Here is a 13,269-nt window from a genome sequence, read left to right on the forward strand (position 1 = left end):
GAGTCATTTCTGTGTTCACACCCCCGCATTTGAGCGCAGGCACAGGTGGAAATGACATACCCCGTCTTTGTGAGATAAGTTTGCGCTGATGACATGGCGCCTGGTGCATGAAATGCCTCGCAGGAGTGAGAGGCTGTTCATCAGTCGCTCTATTTGGCTGATCATCGTGAAAAAAAGAGCTTACACAGCAGCGCTCGAAGAAGTTGGGTGGTGACTTGGGAGACACATTTGCCCACGGCGTTCCTATTGGTTTGTCAGTGACGTGATGACACGGAGGAGTTGTGCTCAACACTTTATAAAGCCGCTCCGTCCGCGGCGAGCCGCTCTTTTAATAAAGACCGCTGAGGCTGAAACTCCGTTTCCATCCCACCTACAGGAAGCAAGCGAAACGTCTGCGATACTTTACACCATGAGTGAGGTAGGACTGATTTTCTGTTTTGTTTTTTTTTTTAAAGTGTTGGAATTTTATCCAAAATACGCACGAATCTTAACGCAGGAAGCGCTCGTTGAAACGGCATTTAAGACCGATTTTATGGTCAGGAAGGTTTCTAAGAGCCACCGTGTTGCTTTACATCGCAATTTTATTTTATTTTTTTTACATTATTCAGTGTAGTAGCGCTGACAGTTGCTGAGTGTTAGATGTAGCGCAGCAGATCCAGGGTGGAAGAGAGGCGCAGCAATGCTGTTCCTACAGATTCACTCCTTTCACCGCTGAATGGGTTGCTTGCTGCACAGCACAAGGGAAGAGGCGAAATTCCTGCACCATGTTAACAGGTGCAAAACTTACTAGTTCTCTCTGGCACACCTGGATGTCACGCATTCAGGAAATCCTTAGTAATGCAACTTCATCAGCAGATGGACGGGAATCGTACCTGCTCTGATGTTGGTTTATCAGGGCGGTAGAAGTCAAACTAAAATATCTACCATTATCACACAAAAGCCAGTCTTCACTCATCCATTTCAAAGTGAAGACTGAAGGCGGAAAAAATACCACAATTTTGCACATTTCCAACAATAATGTTTTATGTGATAACATTTCTAGCATTGCATTTTTAGCTTTTTTTTTATTCCCCCAGCCCTGTCCAAGCAACTCTGTTGTTTTGAAGGTCTGGACTTCTCCACAGATTGTCGAAAACCAAAGTCAGGCTGGAAACGTCTTATATGTTGTGCAGCTGATAATATAATTAAAATGAGTTTTTTTTACAATAACAGTAAAGAAACAGCAAATCAATTAAGCTTTAAAATCAGGGTCTCTCCTCATTTCATCAGTCTGAACATGTGATTTATGCTGCTGAGTGCAGTTTGAAATGCATCTAAAGAACATTTCAAATATACGTAGACTATTGTATAAAATACTTCGTACTTGTATTTTTTTTTTCTTGCATGTAATAAGAATTTGCAGTTGATTCGTTATCTGTGCATAAAATTTGAGAGGACAAAGAAATATTTTTAGGCAAAGAAAAATTTGCATTAATGTTCAACTGGTTCTGCTTTTTCCTGTCAAACTCTGCTTGCTTTTTTGCTTTGAATCTTGAGCAAGTTCTCACTAAAGGAACTTGCACTAAACTGCAGGTCCTTAAGAGTTTATAGAAAAACTGCTAGTCTTTTCTTGAAATAGCTATACAGGCATCAGCTTCCTTTCCTTCACATACTGAATATTAATGTTTTTCACTGCTTCAAAGCTAGATGAGTGTATATAAAAAGAAACTATGACAGCAGAGGGATCTCTCTTCTCTTTGGTGTGGTGACACACTCTTTAAGTAGTAATGTTTATTTTAAGAGAAAGCAGGAGTCAAGAGTAAACACCAGGATATACATTGTCTGGTGTAGTAATATTTACACTCAGTTTAAGCTTTTTGTGGCATGACGTGCAGAAGTGAAGTTCTCAGTTGAAGTTATGGGTGTAATCCGACTTCATAGTTGACTTAACTGAAGCTGGAGCAGTTCAACGTGTTCTGGATGGATGAGTCTGCAGTGGTCAGCATTGCAGTGCTCGCTCCATCATTGCTGCTCTGCACCCTTTTCCCTTAAACATCTTTTCTTCCATCAAAATTTCCTGGCCAAGGATACAATAATAAAAATAAAAAAAATCTTACTTTGCTGCATTGTAGCACAGGCTACTGGACATTAATGGACTTTCCTATAGTTGCACTATAAGCACCAGAAACTATCATGATGATTAATATGCATAATAGCTATTAAACTGGCCAGACTTTGCAATCAATCAAACTCATTGATTTCTGTCTCTAAAGCAGCTGGTGTCTGTTTTAGGGTTTGCTTTCCTTTTCTTTAAGGGTAAACTGTAATTTAACAAACCAACTTCTGAACTCTGTGCACGTGATTCAGAGACACCATAGCCTAGAGAAGTGTTTCTCACTTATCAAGCAACAATCTGTTCATTGCCAACTCACCCAGCCTGATGAACTGGGTAACCAACATTACATTTAGGAACATTTGGATAACTAAGAAAATAATCCAAGTTAGATCCAATAAGAATAATTTTTAACTTGGGTCCATCTGCTGGAGGAAGTGACAAATTGTAAAACAGACAACCAGATGGTGCAAAATTAGTGAATTGTATTAATATTTACAATATATACAGGTTAGTCAACAATTAAAGTCCAGAAGGGTTCCTTAAACCAAGAAAGTCAACAGTTCTTTGCTGATAGGGAAAAAACAAACAAAAAAATAATCCAGTTCCATTAGAATGAAGATTGTTTGGCTGAAATCTCCAACCAATTCGGAAGAGTTTCCTTAGATGATAGAAGGTGTTGTATTTCCGGATCTGCTAATTTGTTAGCTCGCCAGTCTGGTCAGTGTGATACCAGACAATCCATGATTCATCCCAGACCCTGCGGCAAACTCCTTGAATGAGAATCTGTAACACCTGGTCTGTGTAAACGGGCCTAAATAATCAGTTCACATGTACATGTATTTTATTAAATGAGTTTACATAATTATGCAACTTATGCAAATTCAATTTCTTTTTACACAATTGTAGTGTTTTATACCGGTAAGCATTTCAGTTTGAATGTGCTATATTTAGATCGGTGTATAACCAACTCAACAAGCTGGGAAGGCTAGTGCTAGCATGCTAGCTCCCGAACACAACACTCACCAGTTCCCTCTTGACAAACCATGATCGCTACAACGTTTGGTCAAATGTTCACACGTCTGCAAGTTAACAGAGGCACACAATTGAAGGATGCACAAGACATTTGATAACTGCTTTGGAAACAGGCCAGAAGCCTACCTGCATATCAGAGTCCGACAGGGTCTCCTACCTAGGGTGCCGATTAGCAGCCATACAAGCGGTAGCTGTCAATTTAGCTGTCACGTAGAACAATGTTGCTCTCGCTTGATTTAGTTTGTATTGAATAAATTAAGGAAAGGAGGGTTTTTATTTCTAATTAAATCTTTAAATAAAATAAAATAAAATCTAACAAAATGGAAAATAAACTGAATCTAACATAGAAAAATTATCCTGGTTACACAACTCTTCGGGTTTGTTACCTAGCAACAATCTGTTCATTGCTAACTCACCCAGCCTGATGAACTGGTTAACCAACTCATCAGGTTGGCTATCAAGTAACAATCTGTCCATGATCTTGCACAGCACCACTTTCAGGTTTCACCACTGTTCCTCCTAACTGCTCAAAAACAAACATGGAGTGAATATTGTGGATAAAACAGCAAAGGTCATGCCACCAGCTTGGCAGCATTTCAGATATTTAAAACGAATAATAATCAATATCAGCTGATTTGAAACACTTTTATATTGATATGTTTTTCAGGCATATCGTCCAACCCTAACTGTACGTCTAAGGCGCCTAGAGTATGGAAGCTAAAATGGAGGCCAGTCGGTCATGAACTGCTGTCCAACATTTGGAATCCAAAGCTGAGAAGCACTGGACTTAAAAGCAGAGCTACTGTAATAATTAAATGTTTTACTGATTAAACAATTTACTATAAGTTTCACAGAATGCTTTTGTGATGGATTGAGTGCGGCAGCATGGAGAAGCCGGCTGTGGTTCAAGTACCACGGTTTGAGGAAGTAGCCTGTTACTGAGGAAGTAGTCTGTTGCTGGGGTAGAGTAGTTTGCCATGTTGTCTTTCATACAAGGAGTTGCATCTTTTACTGGCCTGCAAGCACACAGCTGCAGCTTGCACCTCCACGACTGCTAAGACGGAAGATAAGAGTTTAGGGTGGCACCCTTTAGAGGGGGTGTAGCTTAGAGAATAAAAATACACAGCAGTTCCTCATCTTAGCTTCTCTTGGCCACCTCTCCATTACATATGACTAAATTGTTTTGCATATGATGTAGTGAAAATGGATTAATCAGTGGCAATAAGAGTTTTAAATGAGGATTACAATAAAAAAAACTAAATGTTTTTGAGTGAAGAGTGTCTCATGAAGCGCTATCCAGTTGTTGTTGGTTTTTTTCAGGTGTGTTTGTCCAGTGAAATAATTGTACCATTTATTTGAACATTTGGTATGAAGGTGAGTACTTTAAGCCTGACGCCTCATTTCTACGTTTAGGACTACATTTTATTTGAAGTAAGAAATTAAGTCGTTGAATTGAGTTGCCATGTCAACCAATCAATAAAGACTGGAGGATTATCTTTTTTTTGGAGCGAAGCTTTATTTTAAATATCAGTGAGATGCTGAAGAATTAACTCCAAAGAAGCATAGAAATGTAAGCTATTTAAAATGTTATGTATTTTTGTGACATGTGGGTCATTCAAATGTGAGAGAGACCAAGACCTCCAGCAGATAATAGGAAGGCTTACCACAATCTGAGTTGTGGTAAAAGTTTTTTTTTTTTCTTTACGGATGATTTGGTGCAGCTGTGATTTTTGAATTTAGAAAATAAGCCATCTTAAAATGTAGACTTTTTAATCATGTTGTCTTTGTTTCAAAATAGACAGTAAAATCCAATTTACAGTGAGTTTTATTACGCATAACAGTGTGACAGTACATCTGCTTCTAAGATGCATAAATATAGTGAGAATGAGCTAAAAAAAACATCTATAATGTAGTCTACTGTCACTGTCACCATTGGAATATTAGTAACAATTACTTTAACATCCTCCTGCCAATAGGATAAGAGATGGAAATTAGCAACTTGGCTATGACCTGGCAGGTTTTTAATACATATTGTCCATAAAAAAAAAACTTGAACATGTGACAAAGTAATCAAGAGAACAAAAACCTGGTGATTAAGTGTAATCAGCGTTGCATGAAGTCACAAGGAGATGGCTTGAAGGTCAAGGGGAATGGAGGTGTGTGGTTTGCAGAGATGGTGGCGGTAAAAATCAGACACATTTATAAGATTATGATGTGTAAAATATTAATGAATTGGCCTCCATATGACCAATGATGACATCTTTAATTTGGGATGATTGGCTTTAGAAAAACATAATTGCAATATTCCAGTTACATAATTGGAATTAATACATTACCAATATCCGTAGCAACTAACTCACAAATCCGTCATCCATCTCTGTTTCCGTGGTTACAATGTCCTCATCCCTCTCCAGGTCTGTCTCTATCAAAGTGATCCCTGGGTACTCCAGCTGAGGGTTCTTTCTAAATTGTCCTTAAGTGTGAGTTTGTGGATACATGGTGGTTTGTCCTGTGTGTCTCTATGCTGTCCTGTGATGGACGGTCCAGGGTGAACATAGGCACCAACCGGCCCCTCTTACAACTTTGCAAGGATAATATAGACGATGGATGGATGGATAACTGACCAGATATTGTATCTAAGGAGGAACTGCAGCATCACCCACAGAGACATTGCTATGAAGACTGCTATTCGGTGTGTTAGGGGAACTAAAAGGGAACTGAAATATCGACTTATTTTAATTAATTGGACATGCATAGTAACCTCACAAATAAAATCTCTATCAGTTTGCAGTATTGCAAATACCATATAACCCAAAATGCCTCCATTTTAGGTTAGATGGTATATTTTAATTGTTATACATTTGATTAAAGTATCATTTGACCTGTTGCATGGACCCTTAACACCGCTTCAGTTCCACACCCACACAAACATGTGTTAATGCTAATCAATATGTCATTACAATTTTCAGAAATAATGTTAGAATTAGGTATTTTTTTTACAAATATAAGCAAAATGCAGTAATTAAAAAAAATCTTTTTAAACGTCACCATCTTGAAATCCCACCTGCTTCTAGATAGTAAGTTCAAATAGTTCATAGTTACAGGACATTTTGACCCACAATAGGACCATCTGAAGTTCAAGTTAACTTGATGTTGCTACACTTCAGAGCTATGAAGAGAGGTAAACAAAGTCAGCAAATCATTTTGACCAATGAAACTGGTGCCACTAACTGGTTCCATGATGCCATCGTTTTTGTTTATAGAGATTGCTGCCTCCATTGGTCGATCTTTAAGAGGTTAGGCAAAAGCGCTTCTTTGTGTCCATATTGTGGAATCATCCTGTGAAAAGGTTTTCTTTTTACGCTGTTTGTTTGATCTAAATGTTCCTACACTGAAGAAAATGGCCTGAAATAAACATGCAACCACTGCAGTGCCATCATGTTACTAAGGCAACAAGGTTGCAGAGTTGTGCCGGAGACAAGGCTTGTATTACACAGATATTAAAATGATACACACAACTTATATATAGTACATTTGCTGAATATCCTTTACATAAATTGCCTTTTATTTAAGGATATTACAATTAAGTCACAACATGAATCTGTTTGATTTTGTGAAAGAAACAAAAATACAACAGAAATCCAACTTATTTTAATTTGGGAGTCAACATTTTGGCTTTGTAAAATGCCCTTTGCAGTCCTTTGTTTACAGAGAGTAAAACAGCTGACTGATTAGCGTTTCAAGATGAAGTCTTGTCAAGGACCATTTCTTTCAATTTACGCCGTATGTTTCAGTGAAATCGATCCCCTCTGTTTCCTGCCTGTGTCGTTGAGCTCGAATGTTTTCTGATGAAGCGTTACGCCATCATCCTGACAGAGAACCATCAAACACACTAAAAACAAAAGCAATGACAAAAGTGCCCGTAGCTCTGTTGTCCACCTGTGATTTTACAGTTCAATTAATGAACAATCTGCTCCAATAGCTTATTGCTTGCAGCTGTAACTTTATGACAGCGTTATCTTAGTAGGAGTAGTGGGTGGTATAATTTGGCTTTGAATGTGTTTGCCACAACTGTAAATGTTTTAAAAATGACTGAACCTTTCAATGTTGTAAGGAAGAGAAAGGTGTAGCACCCCTCTTTTAGTCAGCCGACCAGCAGCATGCAGCAAAATGTGGGGAAGTTGGAAAACACTCCTGTGCTGCACAGCTGGGAAAACGCTTGGTCTCGTTGGCTCCTATCAGGATTTTGAACTATAGGAACAGATTGGTGGGGGAATTATCATTCAGGTTTTTATAGTTTTGAAGTCAGAAGGCTTTAAAATTGTAATTGGTCCTTGTCTGATTTTGACTTGCTCCAAACTACAGGGGCAGTATTATTTCTTTGTCAAGTGCATTTTTTCCATTCAGAAACGTCCTTGTTTTTTTCTCCCAGTGCTATTTACTGAATAATAGCATCCATCCATCCATCCATTTTCTTCCGCTTATCCGGGGTCGGGTCGCGGGGGCAGCAGCTTCAGAAGGGAGGCCCAGACTTCCCTCTCCCCAGCCACTTTTTCCAGCTCCTCCGGGGGAATCCCAAGGCGTTCCCAGGCCAGCCGAGAGACATAATCCCTCCAGCGTGTCCTGGGTCTTCCCCGAGGCCTCCTCCCGGTGGGACGTGCCCGGAACACCTGAATAATAGCATTAGAAATGCAATCGACTTTTTCCATTTTTCAGTATTCAGTCACAAAAATGGCATCCTGCATCTGTCCATATATTTGTCTTTTCTTGTAAGTTTGGTGTTTTAATCTATATCCTTCTGTGCATCTTCATTTTACATCCTTAGCATATTGTTTCCTTTTACAGCTGACAGTATTGTCTGGATTATTCTTCTCTTGAGCAACGCGATTTATCGATTTGGAGCTGGGAACAATGACACACCAGAGGATAATGCATTCTAGCTTCAATTCACAAAACCAGTAGGATTTTCTCTCTTCTGTGCTCAGTGACCAGACTCCCTACTACGATCAATACAAGCTAATGAAATATTTATTTTATATGCACTAGAATGTCAAATAAACATGCTAACATATTGTGATAAGTAAGTGTTCCCAAAGTGAATCAAAAATATACTTAAGATAAACTTCCAATATTTCTAAGTCACAAAAAACGCATGAACATGAATAGTGTGCCTATTTTCAGCGGTCATTGGAAGAGAGGTGATTCTCACCCTGGGTGGGTGTGTAGTTCAGCTTCACAGTAATAAATGGTTTGGGTAACAATCAGAAATATGTTCTTCTCCAGCAGCTCTTAAATTTGTTCAAAATTTCCAAAGAAATCATAATTATATGGATTCAGGGGACCAGAGTCTGATGTATTTTAGTATCAAGTCTCTAAATGCATGTTTTAAGACATCTAAAAAATTTTTGTCTTGGTTGGATTTATTGTTCATACTAATTTCATTAACCTGACATGCAAGTTATAAATAGAAATTGTGCTTCTTTTGTGCAGAAATATAGTTCTGCACAGATGGTAGCAGACAGGCGTCTGAAATGGTTTTTGGATAGTGAGTATAAGCAGCTTAAGCTCCAAACCACTGAAATTTAACTCAGACCTCCCGTCCATCTGTAGGCTGTTATCAGAAACATACTGAATGTCAGATGTTGGTGTTTTATTAGATCTCCTTCCCCATATCTATTTTTCCAATGAGGAACACTTTGAAATACCTTAACCATGAAAGCTGTCATTGCAGTCCTATTGAAATTAAGAATTCTGCATTGAAAAGATGAACATTGTGACCCTGGAGGCACTGCAGAGGTCTGCAGTTCAGGTGGGATAATCTGTTGACTCTGTTAATCTTTCTGGAAGATTGACTAGAAGAGAACAAATGTTAAGCTATAAGAAATCCTGTTTGCAGTTTGCCTCAGGCCGTGCAGGGGATATAAAAAGCCCACACAGAAGAAATAACTATCACTTCACTCTGAGCACACCGTTCCCTAGGAGAAACATGGTGGTGGCAGAGTAATGATGTGGGAATGCTTTCCTTTGGACGGGATAGAAAAGCTGGTTATAGTCGACATGCACAGAGCTAAAAACTAAGATAAAGATTCTCCCGTAGCAAGAAAACATCCCTAAACATGCAAAATCAGCTCCAATTGAATTAGCTTGGCTCAAAGAAAATCCGTAATGGGGTCCAGGCTATGTCTAAACCTAGAGGCTGCAAAACATGTGAGACCGGAGAAGGTGTTCACCAACCAGCAGGAACATGGTAAATACTGTTACAAAACATGTTTATGTATTAAAATGTCACGTCTCAAACTTTCAACTCAAACTCAAAGTTTTGAAAGTTTTCAGTTTGAGTTGAATGTGTGGATAATTTTAGAGAGAAAGTATCCTGAGCATTAAGTCTGCTAAAAAAAAAACACACACACACACACACACACACACACACACAACCGTCAAGCCTTACTTTGGCTTGGAAGGGAGACATGGATGACATAAACTGCTGTTTAATCCACTTTAAGCCTGGGGAGTAATTTCTTGCTCTACTTAGACTGAAAAATCCTAAACAACAACATCAATAGTCAACACAAATCAAGTTTCTCTCAATCCACCTCAACTTTATACATAGGAGTTCCTGGGGTTCTGTGGTGGTTAAAGCACAGCCCACGTATGGAGGCTTTGGTCCTTGACGTGGAGGTCACAGGTTCAAGTCCCGGCCTGATGACCTTTGCCGCATGTCTTCCCCCTCTTTCATTTCCTACTTTCTACTCTAACCTGAGCCAAAAAAACCTTAAAAATATATTTATGTAGGAGTTCCTGCTGCACATTTTTCCTTCAGAAACATAAACTGAATAAATAAATTCAACTATTTGTCCAAATTTTATGTGGTAAGTTTATGCTATTCGAGTAAGATCTGAAGTTTTTTTTTTTACCAATGCCTATAGTTGTGGAGGGGATTGTTGAGTTTGCATTTCAATTTTATTGATTGGGTTCACCATCCACATCAAGACATTAAGCTGTATTGGAGCCTGTTCTCGAGTATTAAGGACTTTCTTTTACTTGTTTGGTGATTTTGTATAGAATTGACATCTTGTAGTCTCCGTTGCTGGCAATGCCTTCCTGTAATAGTCGTTAAGCAGATTTTCATAGGTAATGCACTTCATCCTAATGGCTGTTGGGCTGCAGGGTAGAGGACAGAGCTGACATTGTTGTTTTTTTCCCAACTATTTTATGTCCCAGAACTTTATTTTAGCTGCTCGAAAGTCCTAAAGTGAGAAAGAAATGTTGAGTTGCTGATGAGTATAAAATTGACAAAAGTCTATTTGTGCAATTCAACCACTCATTGCAGCATTTATATACACTTACCTTTTTACCGATCATTTAAAAAAAAAAACAGATTTATGGTATTTTATTATTTTAAAGCTCCTTTTTACATTCAATTTGAATAAATTTAATTGCTGATCTCAACCAGCTAATACTCCTTTTATTTATGTGTTTTTGATTGAACCAGGTTTAGACTCCCCCTGTGGGTGTAATCACCAAACACTTCATCAACAACACAATCTTGATCTTCGGCACAGAAGATATGAATAGCAATTTACCCACTCATGACCTCATAAATCACTTGGATTGGTGCCGAATGAACACAGAAGCTATTACGCATCGGGTGGTTAAGTATCTGGGATGAAAACAGTTTTTGCAGTACATGTGTTGCCGTCTTTTGATTATCATACAGTCATAAATTCACCAGCTGTGTCCACAGAGTTGACGGGCTCTTGTGTCCCAGTTTAATTTTGCGCAGCCAATACTTTATAAAGTGAATCAATAAAATAAGATGACATCTCCATTTGGCTTGTTGCATTGGAAAATATTTGCAGAGGCCGTTTTTATGTGGTGTCAGATTGATGAGTCGCTGATAAACTATATTTTTGCAAATATTAATTCATAGTTTTAGATCAATAGTTTTAACCTTTTTATGCAATATATATATGTGTATATTTTTGCAGTAGTACTCTGACAGCTTTCTCAGATAGTAGCACAACATACTGGAGTACGCAAGGGCATTTTGACAACCATAAAATGTGTTAATGCGGTCAGAGTTGATATTAAGGTGAGAGAAAAGGGACTGCAGTCGTCTCTGGACTCAGCCGGGTCGTGTAAATCAAGCGTCTCTGCCGCGGTGCTCTATGTGGCTAAGCTCTCGTCTCCAGTTTAGTCATTCATCTCATGAGTTCAGTATGTGCAGAGGGGCTGAATTAATAGAGCACCATGGAATGCCATTACTGCTGCGAGCTGCAAATTTACCTCCCACAAAAATCATTACTTCATCACTCCGCAGATTCAAAACAGAGAGGAACACTTGTGGGACTGCAGCGACTGGAAGGCAAACTAATAAGTGAGCAGGCCGCAGAAATAGGTTTGAGACTGCGGGGGTCCCCGATATTTAGGCTAATGCTGACATGAGGCGTTTTAAACATGTCGGGTGTATTACGTTCTCTGTCATCGCTATTAATGTTCTCATAAATAGGGCGATTAAATTTTAAATGGTGGATTTCCCTTCCTGTACGCTTCCTCGGACTATGCACCCAGTAATTAGTGCATTCATAATTAAACTTCAGCTACATTATTTATTTTGTTCTACAAAGAGAAGAGAAGTTATGATAGCAGGTGATAAAAGGCATCAGATTTGCCTGTTCTGGGGAAAAATTGTCAGGTTGTTTGACTTCTTTGCTGAATGCTTGTTTCACAGCAACAGGAAGGGAAGACAGTTTTTAAATCTGCATTTTGTGATTTGAATCAATTGATGGCAAAACAAGAGGGCCTTCGTCTGGTCATCTAGTGAGAAATGGATCCTAAATATTTGCCTTAATTTTACTTGACAGCTCAGCTGTTCTTTGGCCAGAGTGAAGCACAACTGGAGAGATTTATTTATAACTGGGCGAAGATGGAATGAATTATCTACTTTCCCTGTCGGATCAATAAGTATATTTTCATTTTTTAAATTGAGCTAAAAAGGACCGGAATCATTTGGCAGCAAGATTCTGTAATTCAGAAACATTTCAAGAAGTAAATTATGTGTTTAACCTGCCTGTAGATCCCATATTATAGTTGTAGTATTGGATGATTTGTTAAATATCTAACAGGTTTCAGTTTGATTATTAAAAACTCTGGATTTTAGCAAAGTATTTGGAAAAAGCTAGTATTCCCCTATTTTTTCTACAAAGTTACAATAAAGGTTTTACTGTCTGTGTCGAATAATTCAGTCCAGTCCATATATGTTACTGTTATTAAGCCTGTATAAACCTATGGATGGTTCTAATGACAAAAAGCCCTGAAAATACACATCTGTTTTCTCAAATTAGGTAAAAGATTTGTGAAATTTAAGATTGAGATAAAGATAAACATTATTATTATTATTATTTCCATGGCGCGGTTTGTTTTGTAACCAGCAGAGAATAAATGTAACAAACTAAATACAATTGACATCAAAAATAACATTTAAGCTTTAATTGGGAGACAAACACAGGCCTCTGCAGTCAGATCTATGAGGTCAGATTGCTGATGACGCTGACACAAACAAGTGAAGGTTTGTACCTTTTTGTTTTGCCCTTTAGTGTCGTGTATTGGTAAATGTATGGCAGCAATGTTATAATTGTAGGATGAAAAGAATCTTATCAGACGTTTCAGTGGCTAAATTACTGTAGTTCTTCCTTTTTTAGTCCTTGTTTTATCTCTTTATCCACTTTGATTTCTGCATTTTTCCAACAAAGAAGTTTATAGAAGCAGTTTATGTGTGTGTGTGTGTGTGTGTGGGGGGGGGGTGTGTGTGCGCGCGTGTGTGTGTGTGTGTGTGGTTATCCTTGTGCGTGTGTGTGTGCTTTATTTGTTTTTTTTTTCTGTGGCCTACTTAAGCTTTTTCATATTCTTAATGTCCATTGGGTGGGAAATGAGAACTCTTGGACTAAGCAAATTGCCAAATCTTAAAATAAACACAGAGACAAAGATAATAGGTCTATTTTATTCACTGCCATTTTTTTTCTCTTTCATTTGGAACCAACCCGCTGCTTGGTTAGTTTTAACCAAACAAGCAGCGGATTTCAAAATGTGGTGTGCTTTGTCTGCTGGCTGTTGAGAGAGGACCTTAAGGCCTCAGTCGAACA

General features: G+C 38.4%; 1 long non-coding RNA gene across 1 annotated transcript; it reads right to left on the reverse strand.

Annotated features, from left to right (window-relative positions):
- Positions 1-1,724: 1,724 nt before the first annotated feature.
- On the reverse strand, positions 1,725-3,608 carry LOC103474386 (uncharacterized). The gene is made up of 3 exons (XR_535175.2): positions 3,254-3,608; positions 3,119-3,174; positions 1,725-2,056 (listed from the first exon to the last, which is right to left on the reverse strand). It is a non-coding gene; the product is annotated as an uncharacterized LOC103474386 (long non-coding RNA).
- Positions 3,609-13,269: the final 9,661 nt, after the last annotated feature.

The sequence above is a fragment of the Poecilia reticulata genome, linkage group LG13 (genome assembly GCF_000633615.1).
Source record: "Poecilia reticulata strain Guanapo linkage group LG13, Guppy_female_1.0+MT, whole genome shotgun sequence".
In the NCBI taxonomy this organism is placed as follows: domain Eukaryota; kingdom Metazoa; phylum Chordata; class Actinopteri; order Cyprinodontiformes; family Poeciliidae; genus Poecilia; species Poecilia reticulata.